General features: G+C 57.2%; 1 protein-coding gene across 7 annotated transcripts in view; it reads right to left on the reverse strand.

Annotated features, from left to right (window-relative positions):
* Nucleotides 1-7,909, reverse strand: part of ADGRG1 (adhesion G protein-coupled receptor G1) — a 39,006-nt gene that overhangs the window by 26,843 nt on the left and 4,254 nt on the right. The window contains exon 1 of one of the 7 annotated variants that reach the window (XM_010985724.3): nucleotides 5,592-5,694. The exons of 2 other annotated variants lie outside the window; for them this stretch is intronic. The gene's annotated coding sequence lies outside the window, so the exon portion shown is untranslated. Of the gene's footprint in view, nucleotides 1-2,591; nucleotides 2,726-5,198; nucleotides 5,359-5,591; nucleotides 5,695-7,909 lie in introns of those variants that run through there. 4 more of the 7 variants (XM_031458367.2, XM_031458365.2, XM_064489123.1 and 1 more) reach the window with 4 other exon arrangements.

The following is a 7,909-nucleotide window of genomic DNA, read 5'->3' on the forward strand; positions in this document are numbered from 1 at the left end:
TGGGCAGAGGACCCCAGGCCAAGCATGACTCAGCTGCCCTAGCCAGCCCCTGGCGTTCACCCTTCACATTTGTCACCATCAAGGCAGGTGGATCTGGGCAGCTGTTCCCCAACCACAGACTCAGAAACCAGAGTGCCAGCCACAGAGCCACACCCTGAGGGCCAGATTCGGCCAAGGACCCAGAAGCAGCTGGCCATCCAGCGCAGACCCTAGGAGCCAAGGGACTCAGCTGCCCCAGGAAACCAGCCCAGCTCAAACCCAGGTCTCCCCTGCAGGCCTGGGATAGTGGTCAAGTCAGGTCATGGGTCTCAGGAAGAAAGGGGGACCCCCATTCATGGATGACTCCTTAGGTCAGCAGATTGAGACCCCATTGGATGGGCATGTTCAAGAGGGCAGACTCTCTGAGAGCTGGTGCCTTACCCAGTGACACCATGGGAGGACAGGGCTGATGCTTGGGATAAACTCCCTGCTGCTCCCTCAGAGAAGGGCTTGGCGGTGGCCCAGAATAGTGGCAATGACAACATTGCTTATGGTGTGCCAGGCGTTATACCCAGTGCTTAAAAGTTATGACTCAACCTTCTCAAGACTATCCTCCTTTTAAAGATGATGAAAACAAGGCACAGAGAGGCTAATGCACCTGTCCAAGTTCACACAGCTGATGGAGCTGGTACAGAACTAGGCAGCCGCAGACCTACCCACCTTGTGTTGCCTCTCCCTGGGGACAACTGAGCTGGGCGATGGAGGGGCAAAGGACCAGGACAGCTGGAGAGGGGGGTCTACTGCTTATGGGCCACTGCAGCATGGGGCTGTCTCAGATAATCCCACAGGGTCTCATGTAGATATGAGAGACTCAAGTATCTTTATGCCCATTTTACAGCCAAGGTAATGAGGCTTAGAGAAATTAAGCCACCTGCTCAAGTTCACTTTTCAAGGATTTGAACTTAGTTCTACTTGAACTGCCCTGTGACCAAACCTGAAACAAAACCTTCAGCTGAGGCTTAGGAAGGACCTGTCCAAGCTGAACTTTGTGCTAAGTACACAGTTTGCAGCCATTTTCCCCAAATTCCAGTAACAGCCCTGCCAAGGGGTGGTAGTGTCATCTCTGCGTAGAGGTGAAGACACTGAGGTCTACAGAGGTCGTGACCTTGGATAGCAGGATACGAGCCTCTGAAGCCCTCTGCTTTCCCCTGTGGGCCTAGAGAGACAAGGTCAGGGCTTCTGGGAGCAGGAAGGCACAGGCCTGAGGTTGGGAGGGAGAGCAGAGATGGCAGAGGTGGCTCTGGTCTGCCACTGTTGCTCGTTTGGAGACAGTTTAAGTGGCCCTGAGCTCAGGGAGCCAGGCTGGAGCCACTAGCCGTATAACCACCAGTCTTTCAGGGGACCGGAGCAGGACTGGCTACTGGACAGAGAGGCCCCCACCCCCAAGCCATCTCCCTCTAATGCAGAGGCCTGTCCACTGGTGCCTGAAAGCTCTGCCAGTTCATCCAGGGCTCAGCTTTTATCTCTGCCTGCCTGGAACCATCAAGTGCACCACAAACCGCCAGAACCTGAGCCAGCGCCAGCCTGGGAGCCTGATGCCCACCACACTGGCCTCCGCGACAAAGCACAAGTCAGGCTGGGGATAGGGGGTGGGTCCTCCTGGTGCCCAGGTGCTCTGGCTCTCCTGGGGCAGGGAGGCAGGAAGAAGACTCTTCAAATTATTACACATTATCTCCAGGCCTAATTTTCCCCTTCTGCCCAAGGGGGAGATCATAATAATAAAGACTGACATATGGGTGAGGTGCTGTTGTACACACTTTCACTCCATTAAGGCTCACAACAGTCCCCTGAAGTACAGACATCATTATCCACTTTTTCTAGGTGAGGAAAATGAGGCCCAGATGCCCAAATTCACAAAACCAGAGACTAACAAAGCCAGGATTCTCCCCAGGCAATCAGCCTTCCTATCTCGGAGGGTCCTGTCGCCCCAGAGAAGCATGGGTTTGGCAATGGCAGGGATGGGGTTCGAGACAAGGCCACATGTCCTCTGGTCCCCAGCACAGAATCTGGCCTGGCCAAGAGGCCCCCTCCCCAGTGAGGGGGCAGGAGAGCACCGTGGATAAGAGCCCAGACTCTGGAGCCCCCACGATAAGCAGTCACTCCTGTGTAAGCCTCCAGTGCCTCAGTGTCCTCTGTCTCTAAAGTGCACATCAGGAGCTCGTGCCTCACAGGCATAAAGGTGCTTGTAAAGCACTAAGCACGGGGCCTGGCAGAGGCTGAGGGCTGGAAGGTTCAGGATTGTTCTAGCCCAGCTGACCCACCAGGAAACCAGGGAGAGTTTGAATCTTGAGGGGCCTGTAGGGATGTCTCAGCCCACTTGTGTCCAGGCAGGCACCCACAAGGGCTCAGAAAGCGTGTGTCCCAAGCTCCTCCCCAGAGCAGCCCTGGCCTGACCCTGTATCTGCAGGGCTCCCAGGGGTCCTCAAGGAACTCCTGCTGGGACGTGAGGACAGACCAGTGGAGGGCAAGCCTGGGGAGGCTAAGGCACAGCCAGAAACCAGCCCCCACCCCATTTAAAAGGCCCCTCTGTGCCAGTCCTGCCCTGCCCCCACCTGCCATCTGCCTGGTCCCTGGGGTCCTGGTCCCCCCAGCTGCTGGGTTTGCTCACGTGATGCCCCATCTGCTGTGAGTCAGAAGGCAGATTGAGGGCCAGTCTTGGTTGGCGTTAGGGTTGCTGAGCCTCCTCTGGTTCTTGGTAGGGCGGCGGCACTGAGAATTGGGGCTGTGTTGTCACATTACCCCCATCCTCTCACCATCCCTGACCCAACTCTTCACTGCATCCCTGACATGGGTGTGGCCCCTACCACTCATGACTCACAGGCAGCTCTTACTGAAGATGAAGTGACCTGAGGTCCAGCTCAGCTGGAGCATAGTCCATGTGGCCCACTTGAGGCCACATGGAGGGCTGTCCCTGCCCTCCCCCTCCCATCTCTGTCATGCTGGGCCCTGCTAGGAAGGCCACCCCACAACGCACAGACCTGGCCACAGCTCTGCCTTCTCTTTTACCGTCTTTCTCCTGGGCTGAGTGGCCAACCCTTCCACCTCTGTCTTCACAGCCATGAAGCTGCCCTCCAAGCAGGAGCCTAGAGCCCCTGAGCCCAGGCCTAGGGCAGCCAGGCCAGCCCTGCCTCACAACCCTGCCCTCCCCATCCAGCTGCAGTGGCAGCCTGGGCACCCAGACCCCAACCCCAACCCCACCCCAACCCTCTGGCTGCAGTACTACCCAAGACTTCCCATCACCCCTTCCCCTGAGAGCAGATTGGGACCTGCTGGCCTGGCATTCAGGCCACAAAAATGACCCTTGCCAGATCTCCAGTGCCATCACTGCCCCACCCCCCCACCCCTGTTCTCATCATTCCCAAAACTTTTCCCACGTAGTGTCCTCTGCCAGGAATGCTACCTTCCCCCACCCCAATCTCCATACACGCAAGCCAAACCCGCCTCCCCTCACCACCAGCCTCCATGGCCAGCCTCTATGCCCTCTGCAGAGCCTCTGGGTCCTCCCAGTGGGAGAGTTCTCTCCTCCTCTTCTAGCAAGCTTATCTCACTCCCCAGCCTCAGATCCTAACTGTCTTGTTTGTTTGTGTCCCTGACCAGATGAGGATGTCCCAGCCATGCTGACTGGGCCCTGCCCAGTGGCCCAGGGAACAGAAGTGGCAACAACAGTGCAGGCTGCCTAGCATAGCCTCCCCATCCCAGACCACACCTGGAGTGGTGTCCTTCATGACCTAACACTCTCAGAGCCGAGCCCCAGGACCACGGGAGGCAGGACAGCTATGATCACCCCCATATGCCCACTTAGTACGTGGGCCCAGAGGGAGAGGCAAGGCAAGGTGGCCATGATGATGCTATGACTGAGGTCCCTGGGGCCCCTGCAGCAAAGGGGGGTCAGGTCTGGCCCCAAGAGCTAGTCCCATCCCTGGACATGGGCAGTGAAGACCCCATGGGACCTCTGGCAGCCAGCAGTTCTCACTGACTGGAGACGCTTCTTCCTGCTCAGTCTCCAACCCCAAGGAGTCAGTCCTGAGGAAATCAGCGGCAGTGGGCAGGGCCTTGGTTCTGGGTCTGGACCACCCATGAGTTCTAAAACACCTTATTTGTCTCATTCGCTGCCATGTCCACCATCCCTAGAACAGTACCAGGCACACCATAGGTGCTGGATAATTATTTATAAGAATAACGTATTTGGCCCTCTATAGCCACAGAGGCTATTCCTCCCCACGCTACCTAGCTGAGGGCAGAGCAGTTCCAGGCAGGGTGGGAGTGGGGTAGGTAGAGGGGGGCCCTGCCTCAGTTCATGCTCCCCAACCCTCTCAGTCAAAAAAAAAAACACCAGCCTCCTCCCATGGGGCCATGGGAGACCCCAACTCAGTCCCACAGGAAGGAGGCTGGTTGGGGAGGCAGGGAGGACAAGAACCAGCAGTTGCCCCAGGTGGGAACTGGCGGTGGGGAGGCCCTATCTGTGCAAGGCAGATGGGGGCCCGGGGTCTGGCAGTTGGCAAGCAGCGAGTCCTCAGCCTCTGCTTCCCCATCTACTGCCACTGGTTCCCAGGGTGTTCTCTCTAATCCCAGGTCCTCCATGCTCAGACCCTACTTCCAGGACCATCTCCTCCCAAAGGTGGCCTGGGTGATGAAGAGCCAGACTGTCCCCAGCTCACTGGGAGCCCTGAACGCAGCCCCCAGGTAGCTGCAGGTGAGGGCTGCAAGAGCCCTGTGCCTAGTCCCCTGCGGCGCCCTCTCCTCCCTGGGGCCAGATCCTGGCTTTCTATCCCCAGACTTGTTCTGTGACCTTGGGGATAAGCCCCCTTCCTCTCACAACTTTGGTTCTCCTATCTGTACATGGGAGCAGGAGAGGATGGTTATCTCACTACCCAGAGAGCAGACCCCAGTTTGCTGGGCCCAGTGACTCTATGACTCTGAGCCTCAGTTTCCCTGGCTAGTGGCTCTGACAAGTTTCATCCTCTGGGGCCCCATCCCCTTCCCAGGCATCTCCCTGTCCATCCACCCCCAACTCTAGAGACCCCGCACAGCACTGCTCATGTGGGCTAGCTCCGAACCAGTTACCAAGACTTCAGTTCTCCGGTCTACCACCGCCCCACCCTCTGCCGCACACACCCCCATCCCTCCTCCCTCCTGCTCTCATGCCCTCCATCTGGTACCTGGTGACAGTTAGAAGGTCCCGCATGGGGCCAGGCAGCTGAATTGCCTTTCAAGATCCACCGCCGAGGCTTAACCTGCCAGCTGTGGTCCCACTGCTGAGGGAGCGCCTGTGGTGTGGAGGCTCCCAGCCCCTCTCCTGCAGCAGGGCAAGGCAGGCAGCCAGTGTGGAGCCGGGGGAGGTGCCTGAGTGTGTTTTGGTGGGGGGGACACCCCCCTCTGCCCCAGCTGGGCTCCTCCCTCCTCCTAGCTCTGCTGGGGATGACGGGACCATACGTGAGTCACGGATTTCTCAGAGGGAGGCTGGGAGGGGGCAGGGCTGAGAGAGCTGAGGCAGGGATACTGGGGGGGATGCCCATGACTCAGCGCTGGGCAAGGGGGCACTTCAGCCTCACCCCACATCCAGGCAGACAGGTGCCAAGCTTCATGGATGGATCCTGGTTGGAGATATCTCTGCCTCCTCGCCTTCCATCTGGCGCTTCCCTAGAGCTGTTCTCCCCAAAGTTCCCGAGAGAGGCCAGGGTTGCTATGGCAACAGGCCGCCCAGATGCTGCCCCCACCCCCCAGACCCAGGCGACAACTGCCCCTTCCTGAAGGAAAGTCCAGCCTCCTTGGCAGCAGGCAGGAGTCGGCGCTGACAGGCAGAGCGGAAGGCAAGCTGGGGAAGGGAGGTGTCAAGCAGCCTGGCATGTGGCCAGCCAGGCCATGCACTACTGGCCACCTGACCTTGACTCCTCCCTGAGCCTCATTTAGTCCTCCCAGCAAAGGGACTCATCTCAATGCTCCCCAAGCACTCATGGTTTCAACATTCCAAGACTCAAGTTCTGGATTCTGAGACCCCCTACGGGTGTCTGGAAATGACCTGCCAGTCCAAACCTAGCAGACGTGTGACCTTCTGCCAAAGGGGAAACTGAGGCCCAGGTAAGAAGCCACTGCTGGTGGTTCCAAAAGCTCAAAAAGAGAAATTTTGAAATAGGCTGACGCCCCTACCCCATTTTCTGGCCACTGGTGTCTATCAGCAGTCCCCTCCCACTGCTAAGGTTCATGGCCACCTTGAGAGTCAGGAAGCTTCAGATGGCCCAACAGCCTGCCCTGTGGGGTGGGGACTCCCCATCCTCCCTCCAAGGTGAACAAATGATTCCCAAATCACAGATGCTATAAGGATTTCACAACCTAATTAGGGTAAGTGATGTCGGCAATAATAACAACAGTAATAATAATAATGATTACATTTACTGATCATTTACTACATTCCAGACTCTTCCCTGGTGCCATTGCTGTTGCACCACAGGAAAATGTGTTGCTCAGAACAGTGCCTGGCACTTAATATGCTTTCAGTCAACATTTGCAGTGAATGTGGTGATAAAGAAGAAAGAGAAATGAAGCCCAGAAAAGAGAATTAACTTGCCCAAGGTCACACAGCTGGGAAGGGGCAGAGTTGGGACAGGAGCCCAGGTGGTCTGGCTCCACAGCTGGCTCTCCTAACCATTCATGAATCCAGCCTTCCCAGGCCTCTGGAGATGGTTCTGGACACAGTGGATGCTCAGGGCACTGAGGTCTGTTCTCTCTCACAGGGATCTGCATTCTAGAATAGTGGCATGGAAAAGTCACCTAATACAGCATCAATGGAAGCTCTTTAAGGCAGCCTAGGAGGCGAGGGGTCACTGCAAGTGAAGTCCACCCCTCACCTGCCTGCATAAATCAAGCTTCAGGGAGGAGGAAGGTCAATAAAGCTATACACTGGGGTGCAGGGAGGCCCCCCAGGCCAGAGCTTTCTCCAGGCAGTCAGCCTGCCATCCAGACTGTGGCCAGTGCCTGGAGCAGGTGGGCTCTGTGGCCACTGGGTCCATGTCTAGTCCACTGCTCCCTCCCAGGGTCACAGGGGTTATTACCTCATTGATGGGGCAGGAGGGGCTGGCCCATGCTAGAGGCCAAGAAACGAGAGAGCAGAAGTAAGCTTTCCAAAAAAGGATGGGGAGTCCCTTACATGCCATGTCTTTGGGAAAGCTGCCACCTCCAAGCCTCGGTTTCCCCAAGGTCTGTCCTTCAGGGCAAGGCCAGCTGGTCACTGGGGCAGCCTCAGCTGTTCCCCAGGGTCCAGGCCAGCTGGACAGCAGTCACTCACCTGACACACACACCACAGAGGGTGCTGGCCAGCAAGGCACGGGTGGAGGGTCGGCAGCACCACTCTCTCTGCAGTTGGCAGGGGCTCTCCGGGCTGGATGTCCGAGCAAGGAACGCAGAAGCCCAGAACCAGCTGCCACTCTGGCCACATACGAAAGGCCTATGGGGTGGCCCAGCCAGGGCAGGAGGTGGCCCGCCAAGCTCTGCCTGCACTCTCATCAGGTTTCTCAGAGACCTACTATGTGCTGGGCACTGAGCCAGGTGCCAGGGGGTGGAGAGATCAGCCCGGCTCACATCATGGTGACCCTGGGGAGTCAGTTATTGGCACCATAAAGCCCCCAGAGGGCTCTGGGAGTCAGAGGAGAGAAACCAAATAAATTATTATTAGTCACAACACTACCTATTGTTAGTACCAACAGGACTGATTATAGCAGCTGAGTCCATAGGGTTCACTGTGTAAGACGCTCTGCTCTATGTGGGTCCTTCATATTTCATCCTCTCGAACCCGTGTCCCACTCGCATGTCAGAGACATGAAGTAGCTCAGCCAAGGCCATACAGCTGGTCTGTGGCTGGGCCTCCAGACGTGTG

Source organism: Camelus dromedarius, chromosome 9 (assembly GCF_036321535.1).
Source record: "Camelus dromedarius isolate mCamDro1 chromosome 9, mCamDro1.pat, whole genome shotgun sequence".
NCBI classification, from domain to species: Eukaryota; Metazoa; Chordata; class Mammalia; order Artiodactyla; family Camelidae; genus Camelus; species Camelus dromedarius.